Below are 13,452 nucleotides of genomic sequence, written 5' to 3' on the forward strand. Positions count from 1 at the left end.
GTTACAGTCACGGAGTCAAACAGTTAAGAAATATTTTCTGCTTTCACTATAATTATGAAATCATCTTGCAGAGGAAAGCTGAACAACATGACCCATCTTGCACTTAAAAACTTAAACTGGAGGGCAAATTTTAAAAAAAAAAAAAAAAAGTTGAAGTGCACCTTAAAAGGCATACTTTTAAAAGCCAACCCTGTGATTTTTCAGAAACTTGACTGCTGCTTTTTAAATGCTTGAGGGGTCACTCGTGCTAAGGATAAGAAGTCACTCGAGTAGATCAGCATTTCTTTAAATGAGCCTTTCAGTGTGACTGCATATATGCAGCCCAATTTAGGCAGAGATTCCCAGATGACACTTGTCCTTTCAGTCGGTGGTCTTCTCCACATTACAGAGCTTTCACCACTACAACTCTACCCATGCAATTATGTCAGCAGAGCCTCCCTGCTAGGCACACAGACCCTGCCACAAACAGCAATCTTCCTGCAGGGGAGAGTCATACATCAGCTGTAGTAGCAGGACCGAAGTACTTGATGCCCACAGGTTCTCACCTCTGCTGGTGAGCAGAGGGAGCATCTCCAAAGCAGACACGGTGAAATTAAAGTAAGAGGTCTGATTTTGCTCGGAAGTAGATGAGAAACCTTTGAATGCTTCAATAATTATGCTACAGGAAAAGCCTACAGGCGGTAACATCTTGGACTGCTGTAGTAACGTGCAGAGTACATGCCAACAACCATTCTTGTGCTGTATCTCAGCTGACCCTATACAAGGAGACTGACCACTGCATCAGCCAGAGGACACCCTTCTTCTTTTTTATATTTATTATTTTTTGCATGTTCCCAGCTGACACAGCAGTGCTATAAAAATTTGTGCAAAACTGGCCAATGCATGACTGCTACAGAGGACCTTTAGAGAACTCTCATTTTGAATTAACTGCTTCCATCAAAGCATGTGACAAAATTTTACTTGAAATCATCAACAGGAAGGTAAACTGTAGAGAAGACATTAGCACTATCAGATTGATGCTGCTGAAAACAAACAAACCAAAAATAAAAACAAGAACCCCCCCCCCAAGGTATGCAGGCACACATCAACTGACTTCCACCCAAAATGTCGCACAAAACAACGAATGGGAAAACTCACCACCTTTAGTATAACACAGGCCAGCACTACGACGAGGTATTATCATATAATGGAGGAGATGAATGGCTAGAGGAAGCTATTAGAGAGAGTATAGGATTAAATAAATGGAGAAATCCTTCTGGGAGCCCTGGTAATTTTATTCTGATCTCCCTAAATTAAGTGTTAGACTCATGGTGCTGAAAGCGCAGTGCTACAAGTCAGCACCAGGCCAGACCCTACAGAAGGGCGCTGCACCCAAGCTCACCGCATGCCTTGGGCAGCCTCCAGCACAGGCAGAAGAAACGTGGTGTCAACAGGCAGAGGAGAAGACAAAATCCTCTGTGTGTGACAACAGTGAGATGCTTTAACCAAACAAATGTCAAAAACATGTTGCAAACTTATAAAATGTCAGTCTTTCCCATTAGGACACCAAACAAGTACATAAAAAAGGTTTCTATACTATTCCAGTTATAAGCTTGTTTTCCACTCCCTTAAGAGAGAGAACAGGAAGGAAGAAGTGTAACATATGCAAGCACGTGTTACCTTTTTCACTCTGCCCTTGTGTATACACATGATTGTAATAACACTGCTATCTCCCAAAGGTGCTGAGTGCTCCTAACAGCTGCGTGACAGCTTTCAGACAGGCCTTCACTTTCACACAACTTCATCTCGTTCATCAATCTAACATGTACTCTTAAAAGAGTCAGATGTGACAGTTAAGCAGTTGTGAGGGAAGAAAAATAAAAAATACATGGTTATTCTGCAGTATCACAGGTACTTTTCTTCTGCTTTAACCTGTGATGGAAGCCCGCTAGCGCGATTTGCCAGGATGTTAAATGTATCAGTTACATGGCTGCAGACTGCTTCATCAAACTGAACACAAAAGGAAACCGTGCCATGGTAATTTACAAGGTATGAAAGACTCAAATACTTATATATATATAAACATATATATATAGCTTATTAGCTTTAGCTTTTTTCTCTTCTGATGTTTTCCAGAAATTTAACATGACAACTATGATATGTTAGCACCCAAATACATCAAGCTTTTTCAACATCTTTACTACTGATCAAAGAGGCAGAAAGCACTGAAAATGCCTAGAGGGAGGTTTCTGCACCATGCACTAGCATCACGTGCTTACAGCATTGTTGTCCATGACGCTGAAGTTTGCATTTACATCGCACTTCTCAGTAATGTCACACGTGTCACTAAACCTATCACCACAGAAGCCAGAGAAAAAATTCATAGCAAAACAACTAAGTGATATCAAATTCTCTCCGAGGACTGTACTCCAGACACTATGAGTCATTTTGGAGAGCAGCAGACTGCTGACGGAGCACAGACTTAAATGGTTGTAGCCACCGATAATCTGTGGAACAACCAGATATCTACATGAATACCTGCTTTTTTTTTCTTTCTTTATTTTTGGCCCTGAATTAACCCAGCAGGGCTTTTTGAACCCACACAAATTCCATCTTCAACATACCTAGTCTGAAAGACTTGCATATGAAGATGTGGTGGGGCTTTCCTCCACCTCTGCAATCAAGCCTTCACCCATACTTTTCTGCCTGCAAACAAACTGATCAGCATTCTCCAACGTTATGTACTTTGACAGGGCTCACCATTAGGTGCCAGATTTAAGGAGCAGCTGCATTCCAGCTGGCGTAGCTACACATGCTCTTCCTTGTGCAGGGAGCAGCCAAGAAGGTTCAAGCAATTCCAGACCTACTCTTTCTGGTGGTTTGCTTGGCTGTTTTCTGAGCAAATGCGGTGAAGTACACATTCCATTGTTCGACTGACTGCACGTTGACTCATCTGAAAACAATTTAGAGGATTTATAATGATCTTTGCTCTGACATTTCCTCAACAAAAAGAAATAAGGAAAGTCAAAATCAATAAACTGAATTCAATGCTCTTTAAAGGAAAAACTTTATCATCACACAATCTTATGGCCACAAAGCTTATATTTACCTTTGCTAAATCATGCTAGCATTTCTGACCTGAGCATCTAACTGAGGAAATACTTCTCAGGGGGCCTAAGGGTCTCTTCTCCTGAAGTACATAAGCACCAAAGCAAAGCCCGGTATTCACTGCTTGTGTGGCTCTGCAGATGGAACAAACGCTACAGTTCTTGTTAAGGACAGTTACAACAGCAGCAAATTACCTCCAGTGTTGACAGCTACAGCTGGACAAGAGAGTAGAACAATGAATAAAAGTAGTTTCACCATTTAAATGTTAAAATTCACATGTATATGCATGTAGAATTTATATTTTAAATAAGCAAAGAGGTAATCCTGGGCTTAAAAAACAATAGCGGGGTTGGAAAAGGTCAGCACGAACAGGTCCGATACAGAACAGAACATCGTATTCAGGGGCTGTCTGCATCTGGAGTTATTTGTGCGCAGCTGTTCCTGAAAAGTTCCATGTGTGATCAAGCCTTGGAAGGGGGAGAGTATTCAAAATCAGAGATACTCGGTGGAGTAAATATTTTTGAAGGATTCTGATGTTTGTTAACATACACTGACGCATGGAGAAAAGAGGAATTATTCTGACAAGTAAGCACAGTCCTTCACAAGCCAACAGCAACATCTTCACAACCTTCACCAAGCTAACTTCTGCTCAAGGATTGGAGAGGAGCAGTTTTTGGCAAATACACAGACACCACTGGGAAACTGGGGAAACTAATTAAAAATCAGAATGCACCTTACACGGAAGAGGCTGGAAGTTATGGATGTGCACACAAAGAAGAGGCTGGTGGAGATCTCCATAAAATACATATTGCAGCTGTTAGCATCTCAACAATACTGAAGACGGGATAAAAAAACACAACAGTGCTTCAAAATCAATACTGAGCTTTTTTTTCCCTTTTTTCTTAATAACACACAGTTCACTTTCATTTTGGTTTTGCTTTTAAGAAAAAGCTTCTAATTTTGCACTCAATCAATCAGTCCAGGATGTTTTTATAAGCAGGGGGAAATGTAATTTAGGTATCAATCTGTTTTCATAAATCAGGCTGCAGGCACCTGTCAAACTGCAGGCTCACTGCCTGTTAGCCTGAAGCAGGCACAGACCACGAGGGCAAGGAGGTAAGCGGCAAGTGCTTTGGGACAACACCACGCATATGCACCATAGCTAGCTGGTAGCAAAAGGCAAGAAATTGGTATTTCTAACACGGGTTTTCCCTCCCAGGAGCTCCACTCGTGGTGCTGTGAGCTCTTGCGGAATCGTCTCCCTCTGAAAGTTGCTTTCCTCATCAGAGCATCAGCGCAGGGGTGCAGAGTGGAGATGTTTGTCTCTTCTTTCCAATAATGAACTCCCTGGCTGGCAGCCTCAGCATCTTTTCTCTGTTTCTTAAATCATGCTGGCTACAAGAACACAGCCTGAAGCTTAGCTACTCCATTTTCCCAGCAACCAAATCTTCATCATCTTACATAAAGAATAACTCTTTGCTTTGCCAGCGCAGCCCCCACACAAGAGCAGCAGAGCTCTGACACTTTCACAGCTTCCCATGGGGATTTAAGTATCAGATATGGAGCGATCAGAGGCTTGTTAATCTCATTATGTTGTTCCTGCGAAAAGCTATGAGCAACCATGGCAGTATTAGACAAATTAGTTTGTAGACAAAAAAAAAAAAAAAGCCAACGCAGCTCTGGTTAACCTTCTGGGCATGAATTTAATAGCTCTCTGCAACCACAAACATTAGAATTCAAGAAAAACACTCTTCTGAAAGTGGTATCTTGTACTGGCCTTGTTCAACCATTAACAGGGAGTGGAGAGTTTCAGTCTATGACAGGCTAAGTATTTTCATGTGTGCTCATGAGCAGATCCCCTGGTAGTGTAAGAAGCTGGGAAAGTCGCAGGGAAGCTGTCAACACTGTGCATCAGATGAAACTGTGCAAAATTAAGAAATCATTACCATTTCTTCCTCTTTTTTTTTTTTTTTTTAATCCATGCTTTGTTTGTTTTCTCTTGGTATACTAGATGAAATCAACTTAACTTCAGAAAAATCTTCAAATGGCTCCTGTGCTGTGGATGTTCCCCCACACTGATGCTAACAGTAGCTGCTTTTGTACTGCTTTTGTACCAGTAGCTGGTTTTGAAGCAGGCTTTGCTTATGCAAAAGCTTGCTGAAGGCAGGCTTCGGAGGCTGGGACAGCCACGGGCTTGCTTGCATTTTCAAAGAACATCTGAGTATCAAACACCTGAACAAATGTGTTAGGGCACATGCCCAAAACTGAAACTCTTATCTCAAGCGTTGCAAGGGGCTCGCTGTGTGTTTCATGCCATACAAACGTTTGGCCTCATTGTTATGTCACTACGGGAAAACATTAAGATGTTGAGTCAGGGCCCCTCTTCCCATCACTCCAAATTACAAGATTTGCTCAGAAACCATGGAAAAAAATGTAATTAAGTAGCTTATTGCTTTTTTAATTTACCTTCCAACTCTTGGTTTCATGGCACTTATTGATATGGATCTCACATCTTGCATCAAAAATCTTTACTTAAAAAAAAATCATATTCACTGTAGGAATATGCACTTCTTCAGCGGGGGTGAAGAATTAGAAAAAGGCATGACAAGCATTGGTCCTGCCCACTTCCACTCCCCAACCAGCTTGCAGCACAGTGACTGAACAAGCTGCAGCCATATATTGTGTATTTACACGTTACATTTGTCTAATACAGCAAGTAAGCGATTCCATTAAAACATTAGTACAAGAAAACATACAGAGATGAAAAAAGATTCAAAAGCTTTGGATGTTTTGGAAAAAAAAAAGTGTAATGTTATGGTTCAGTTTTAAGAAGGACAAAACCCTCTGAAATACACAAATGAAGAACTGTGGCCAGAAATTAAAGCATATTTGCATGGTTAAAGCACTCCTTTAGGGCTGAAATCTCATCTGCTACATTCCAATCCTGAACAACGTTTGGAGCACTAATTTATAAACCCTGGGGAAAAAATGTTGAGAAATCCTTGACTACTCAATGGCACTGTGAATAGGAAAATTGCTATATAATACATAATGAAAAGAAGAAAATACACATTGCTGGAGTTCATTAGTTTGTCACATTTGGTTTACAGCAACGAGCTGCACCCAGAGACTCAGTTCAAGTGGAGAGCCATAAAAACAGAACTGCCCCCTCTAAGAGCAGTTAAATCCCATCAGGACTACACACTGCATTAAATTCATTTGCAGAGAAAGCAAACCATTCCCACCGCCTGCGTATCAGCTCATTGTCCAGAGAAGCCGACATCTTATTTCAGCAAAAGCAATAGGATGCTTGTGATCACCCAGTTAAAATTGCCCCTGGCTTGAACTGTCTGAATTAAAAACCAAAGAGCTATGTTAAACTCTTGGCATGCTAATGTAACAAGGGCTTTCTAGTCTTTACCATTATGAGAAGTGTCAGGTTAAAAGTCCTTCCCCACGTCCGATTAACCAGAGATTTCAGACCTCCCAAAGAAGCTTTCAAATGAACCCAGAGTAACTGTAAATATGTAATCCACCGAGCAGTAATGCACTGTCATCTTCTGGATGCTTCAGAGGTTTATTCAGCCATGGAACTTACTGAAAGGGAATGAAAGGCTAGGCAACCCTTTATGAACTGCACTGGAAGCCATGAGGATAATCTAACACGGATGATCCAGCACAGACACGCTGTTCCTGGCTGGGAGTTGAGCAGAGGTCAGGCCTGGCTCTGCCGATCGCCGTGCTGCCGTTATAGCCTCCTCCTGTACCCGAACATCTCTGAGCGGACACGGGTTCCCACGGCTTTGAAAGGGAGCTGGGCCAAGTCTTTTGGTAAGCGTTGCGCTGCTACTGCTGATTTTGTGCAAGGGGGGAAGAAAACCAGATTAGATTTGGGGTCCCATAAGAAAAGGCAGCAGACCTACGAACTGGAATCAGATCACCTCCGAGGTGTCTCCAGAGGTGCTGGGATAACGAATTTTGCATTCAGTTTCAGAAAGCACAAGCAGAAGGAGCACATGGCACAAGAGAAGCCAGAACATAAGCAAGACCCTTCAAAGCAAGGGTGCCAAGCTCCAGTTCTTCCTCCTGCCATCCTCGCTCTGACTCATGCTCTGGTCCTCACCATCAGGCCAGAGCAAAAGAGCAGCCACGAGGCACCCACACGTGTAAGCGCAGAGGTTATATTGGAATTTGCTCTGGGGACACACACTTCAAACACATTTGCAAGCTCTTCCCTGTGAACAGTACGCAGGAAGCTCCTTCCACAACCAAGGAGAACAGGGAGCTGACAGCACCATGTGCCTGTGCAAAGAAACGCGATGAAACCAAGGAGCTGCCTACTCCACCTCGCAGCCCTCGCTGCTGCAGCCAGTTCCTGTTCCCAAGGTACAGCAAGTTTGGAGGCGCACACATCCCAAGGTACACATCAGACACTACATCTGCCTTGCTTCATTTTCAATGCATGCACAGTAAAACCTGCCCTGTTCTGACTCAGCAGCTCGATGCCCACCTGCCTCACTCAGCATCCCCGCGACTGGAAGGCTCAGACCCCAGCCCAATTCCTCTGCTTTGTCCTTCGCACCCCCCACTCCGAACTCACTGTTTCCTCCTGTCCTCTCACTCTGCCACCTCTCAGCCTCCACTTCACACTTTGCCTCTCCTTTCTTCTTGCATCTCTCTTCTCTTTGCTCTCAGTCTTGCTCAATTATTTCTCATCGGTCATCTCCAGCTCACCTTCAAGCACAAAAAGCATCTGAAAACAAATCTCTTAAAAATTCCTGAGCACTACATTTTCCCAACTTTCAGTCAAAATGGGAATGTCCTCAATATACACAAGGCTGAGAAACAAGTGGGCATTACTTAAAGATTTTTAAAGTGTCCCCCCCCTTAAAAAAAATACTAATAAAAAAAACACGTATTTAACTAAGTGAGAAGTTTTTATCATGGCAGTTTTTTTTCTTTGTTTTTAAGACCAACATGTCCAGCTGAAAGCTTTCAGTTCTGGAAGAGAAACTTGCTTTAAAAAACTATACTCTGTGTCCTCTACCTCTACACACAGGATCACACCCTCCTGGTACTCTAAGCTCTGTATCAAGAGAACATAGGACTTTCAGTTTTGAAGCACACTGTCAATAGCTATAAATTGTTAAAGAATAATCAGATACGTTAATTGGGAGATGTTAGAGCAAGCAAGTGGGAATGGTGCCCAGACAAATTCTAATAGCGCAGGAACAACTGGTTACTTGATCCTGTACGGATGGAGGGACGGGTCACCGAGGGTCACCTGCGGAGAAGATGCCCCCAGTGCCAACATCGCCGGCTGCTCCGTGCCGTGCTGCGCCTGCCCCTGGGATGACCGCTGGGTGACAAGCTCTGGAGCTGCTGTTTCATTCCCCTTTCCCCTCCAGCCACAGAGCTACTGCTATGCACCAGGCCAGGAGACTGCAATCCGTCCACGTACCGCCCAGAATACAACCTGGTTTCCCCAGCAGAAGAAATGTTTCAGCTCGGTTCTTGCTGCCTGGATTTACCTTTACGCCAACAGCCAAACTCCCCACGCTCCTGGTATCAGTGCCAGGAGCAGCGGGCTGAGTACAGAGTTTAAAATACTTCTGTAATCCTATTAAGGGCAAGTCTTGTAAGAGACGATGCTAATTTTCATCTCTGCTTCGAAAAGCAGGACGCAGGACGCACAGGGGTAAGAGATCTCCCCTTCGGAGACTCAGCCCCAGTGAGCCTGAACCAGGTTCTGTCACACTCTGGACTCTGCGCAAGTGGCAGGAGGGAAAAAAAGGGGGATTCTCACTCAAATACATTTAATCCACAGGCTTCCCTGAAATACAAGATCTGTTTGGATGAAACCGGCATAGGTTGCATCAAATCATTGCTAAACTTTACCTTTCCTTAGCCCCGGACCCGGAATCCCACGTGCTGCTGGTGCCGGCCACTTGCAATGTCGGAGGTCTCGCTCTGCAGGAGCTGCGCGCCCCAACACTCACATTCCCAAGGGAATTCACATGGAACAGAAATCCTCTGGAGATCCTATTTACGGAGCTCTATACAGCGTTTGTGCATGCGTATACATGAATGCTAATGTATTGTGCATTGTGCTTTTTCTGTCACAAAGGAGGCTGGGGAGTGTGAGGGCTCCAGCATCAGCACGCTACACACATTTAATTTTTAAATACAGTTTTCTTTTTGAGAAAGGGGAACCAAAACCACCAAACTGGCTTTCTCACAGCACCTCAGTCACTGGTAGAACAATACAAAGATACCCAGTAGCAGCTCTCCTACGGCAAAATACTTGAAGATAAGAAAGCAGACTCGGAGGAATTTTGCAGTGCTGCTATGAGCCTTTCTCCTTCAGCTTCTGGCAGTGTAAACTGAAGTGGGTGGAGTTAGCATAAATTATCAAGACTTTGTTGATAATGTATTCTACAGTGAAATAAGAACCTGTGTCTTCAGCTTCTGGCAGCTATGTCCATAAATAACTTTTAGTTTGGTAGAAATGCTCTTGATCTTTAAACCAGGTAGGTGGTAACAGCATGCCCAGGGAGGCAAGTTTTAAATTATGCTGGTTCCCCACCTCCCTCCCTTTTTTCCACCAGGAAATATTTATGCACTCTCAGCCTTAAAGTAGAAAATCCCAACTGAAGTGTAACAGCAATAGGCTTATTTCATATCAGCCACAGAATAAATCTAAGCCTAGGGTGAAGGAGACGATTTGCCATGAAGATAATCAGCCCTGGCTCATTCCACGAGAATTTAAGCTACACAATAACCTGGCCCCTCCACAACTACTGCTCCTAAATCCACGCCGTATCAGCAGCACTTAGTTACCCGTTAAAAAGGAAAAGTACACGTAGATGCTCAGCACAGAACCTTTTGCCCAGTGCTGTTTTCGCACAGCACAAGTGCAGAGCGTGTGCTTCACTCCGCCACAGACAGGAGGGATTTCACTGCTGGTTAAAAGCACGCAGGTTTCACTCACACTAACAACAACGTTCTACACACACGGAAAATGCCTCAAAGACCACGCCACACGAAGGAAAAGGGATGCCAAATTATACTTCATCTGCTTTCTACATGCTAGCGTAAGCCATGCAGCGTAATCTGATCGAAGGGTGCAATTAACCCTTCTCCATTCAAATACTCAACCACTTAAAAGATAGTCATATACATACGCTGAAAAATACACTAAAAATTGAAATGAAGTTGCATTAGCTCAGTGAAAATGACACGCTTGCCTTCTGAACATTACGCTCTGCATGCTTATAAGGCATCGCTGCCTGGGGCCAGCTGCGAAACGATCCCAGTCCTCGGCGATCCGCACCCACCAGCGCTCCGTTGGTGAGCCAACAGGGTTAACAGCACAGCGAGCATCTCCGCCACGCTCACGTGCGGGGACGTAGCAGCAGCACTGACCTTTGGGGCTCACCCGCTGCCGCCCCTGTGTCCTGGCGAAGCTCCGCACGCCCGGGGAAGCTGAGCAAGATGCGGAGCACCCGCGACGCCGGGCTCCCGTTCTGCCTTCCCTCGGCAGCTCCGCTCCCCGTTGTTCTCCCGAGGCTGCCACAGGCACTGCAGCTGAAACCCTGCCCCAGCTGCGCGAGGCGGCGTGCTGCCCTCCTGCCCTGTGCCCGGCACCCCGCAGGGATGTCCTTGCCCGAGCCGGATGTTTTCACCCCAAAATTCAACTTCTGCGAGCGACCAAAACGGAGGCTATTCCCAGCTGTGTCAGCTGCTGCGACCTCATTTCCTCAGGGTTCTGCTTCCTGCTTTTTGGAAATTGGCTAGGATCTGCAGGGTTCCCAGAGGAGACCCGTGCGGCTGGATTGATTTCTGCCTTTACGCAGCCTGCTTTAAAAGTTCTGCAAAGCTGATATTACGCTTCCCACTTTCCAGTTTATACACTGAACCGTAAATGAGGAATAAGCTTTTATTAGCCAACTTTCAGATCCCATGAAAGGACTGAAGTGTTTCATCAGCCCCCCTCTGCAGCAGGCTAGAAGATTAAATATCCCTAAGAGGCAGCGAGGACCAGCAAATAAAGGGGAGAAGCAGGATGATGGATGAGTGCCTTTCAGTCCTGGCTTTGCCATTAGCTTGCTGCGTGACCTTGATCAAGTTGTTTTAATCTTTCTGTACCGGTACAAAACGCAGAGCTATTCCCACCTCCGAGAAATGGTGCAAGTTCTTTGCATTACTGCCGCTATTTGCTGAAGGTCTAGCTCAAAAACACAAGCTGTAATTTGTAACAAATAACATCAGCTGCTGCCTATACGCAGGAATAGAGCCCAGGGAAACCCAACGTGTAATCTGTGCTCTCTCGGTGTAACACAAGGCCTAAAAGACAGAAGATTTACTAAATAGAAACGCTTTCTTGCTTAAAGTTCCAGGGAAAAGGCTACCCAGTCCCCAATTATGCAGAACAGTCAATATAACTATTGATTTTTTCTTTTTAAATGGTCAGATCAGTGTTGTTGGCTAAGTGCTGTGTAACTGAGCAGCTCCACCTTGTTAGTTAGACCCAGTGTGTGAGGACTCGGCTCACCTTGGTTCAGCGGCTGCGGCAGGGAAAGCTTCAAGCCTGGCAAAGCGGGCAGAGCAAACAGGTTCTCCCTGTTCCGTGCCTAGAAAGCCTGAACGACTGTTTCTAAATCCCTTTCTCCCAATGCTAATTTTTCTTTGTTTCACCAAAACAGACCTGCCCCGGTAGGACAAGCTAAAAATAAAGAGAAATGAATACGAAATAATACGCTCATTTAAAAACAACTCTTCTCACTTTGCACCAGGATAAAACAGAGCTCTGAGAGCCCAGACATGTAAAGTGCATCCGTAAGGGTGCATCCTGTAGCAATGCGGCATGGAGCAAGAGCAGACCCGTTTAATAAAGGGATAAAGCACAGGAACTCAACAGCTCCTGCCCATACCCATACCGCATGGGTCAGAGCCCAAGGTGTGCCGCTGGGCGTATTGGTGGGCCAGAAGCTGTGGGGACAAGCACAAGGAGATGCCGTCAGGGTACAGCTCCGGCAGGTGCTGTGCCTGCTGAGGACGTAGGCAGGAGCCACATTCACCCCTGCACAGGGTTTTAGCAGGGCCACTGCCACTGAGGGTGCCGTGCTGCTGCTGCACTTGGGGCTGCAGCGCTGCCAGCCACACTCGCGCATCGTCTCAGCGCCGCTTGGCTTGGCTGTCTGCATCAGATACTACCTGTCGGCTCATGCTCTGACTGCCAACTCCCCACGGCTAGAGAGAGACACCCTGGATTTTTATTTGTGCCTTTTTCTGCCTTTACTCGAGACCAGAGCTCTGGATTCTATACTTAAACAACAAAAAAATAAGTATTTTCTTCGGGAGCCTACAGGAATTCACCGGTTATTAGGAAACACAGCTGTGAACATTTCTATGCCACATTTTAAAAAGGGTCTTAAGACATCCTGTGGAAGCTCGGGCCCAAAACTGTGCTACAGTGTGATGTAAACAGACAGCCTTACCGCACACGAGCTTGATTATTTCTGCTGAAGGCGAGTTTTGACAGTAATGGATCATTTCTCTTACAGATGAGGTCTGCTCCCCAGTCAGCTACATTTGTACTGATTTGGGACCAAATTATCACAACAATAGAAAAATAAAAATTTGGTCCCAACTGTGGTGAGGACTGTGTGTGTTTGTTTTTTCTTTTTCTTTTTTTTTTTTTCTTTTTACTGAAGAGAACAGAGCAGAACAGCATCAGTAACTGCAAGCTCCAATTTGCTGGGAACATTTTCTCCTAATCCTCGGGGGAACAGAGAGCCGGGCAGGATCAGCTCCCCAACCCAGAGCTTCTTTCTGACACAGCCACCCTCCTGACCAACTCACTAACTTCCATGGTGACAGCTTACAAGAATGATAATTAGCTTTACACAATGATTCAACCCTCTACTACTTAAATGGGGAAACTGCATTGAGAACTCCTTTTCAGACAGTTCTCTAACAGAAACTTCTGCCAACCACAAAGAATGAGATTATACAACCTGAATACCACTTGTCACCTCCGCGGATGCATTCGTTCCTCCTTTGATAGTTTCCTGAATGTAAACACTGCTCCATTTAAGGAGAAAAATTCTGACCGAGAATGGATTTTAAATCTTACCTCTTTGACTGCTTGAGGTTATCTAGGCAAAGAAAGAGCAAGGATGCTACAAGACAGCTTCCTCCCTTGCTCTAGCATAATTTTTCATTAAATTAAAAATGAATTCAATTAATAATGTATGCATGACAAGATAATGTAGGACTACTTTTGCTTCCAAAAGCAAATGAAATTTAATGGAAAAATATCTCAGTGTTGAGATATATATATATATATTTGCCTAAATGACT

General features: G+C 44.6%; 1 protein-coding gene across 8 annotated transcripts in view; it reads right to left on the minus strand.

Annotated features, from left to right (window-relative positions):
- ARHGAP32 (Rho GTPase activating protein 32) overlaps nucleotides 1–13,452 on the minus strand; it is a 264,246-nt gene that overhangs the window by 179,404 nt on the left and 71,390 nt on the right. The window contains exon 1 of one of the 8 annotated variants that reach the window (XM_072027732.1): nucleotides 10,513–10,990. The exons of 5 other annotated variants lie outside the window; for them this stretch is intronic. The gene's annotated coding sequence lies outside the window, so the exon portion shown is untranslated. Of the gene's footprint in view, nucleotides 1–2,739; nucleotides 2,763–10,512; nucleotides 10,991–13,452 lie in introns of those variants that run through there. 2 more of the 8 variants (XM_072027726.1, XM_072027725.1) reach the window with 2 other exon arrangements.

Source organism: Anas platyrhynchos, chromosome 25, assembly GCF_047663525.1.
Source record: "Anas platyrhynchos isolate ZD024472 breed Pekin duck chromosome 25, IASCAAS_PekinDuck_T2T, whole genome shotgun sequence".
NCBI classification, from domain to species: domain Eukaryota; kingdom Metazoa; phylum Chordata; class Aves; order Anseriformes; family Anatidae; genus Anas; species Anas platyrhynchos.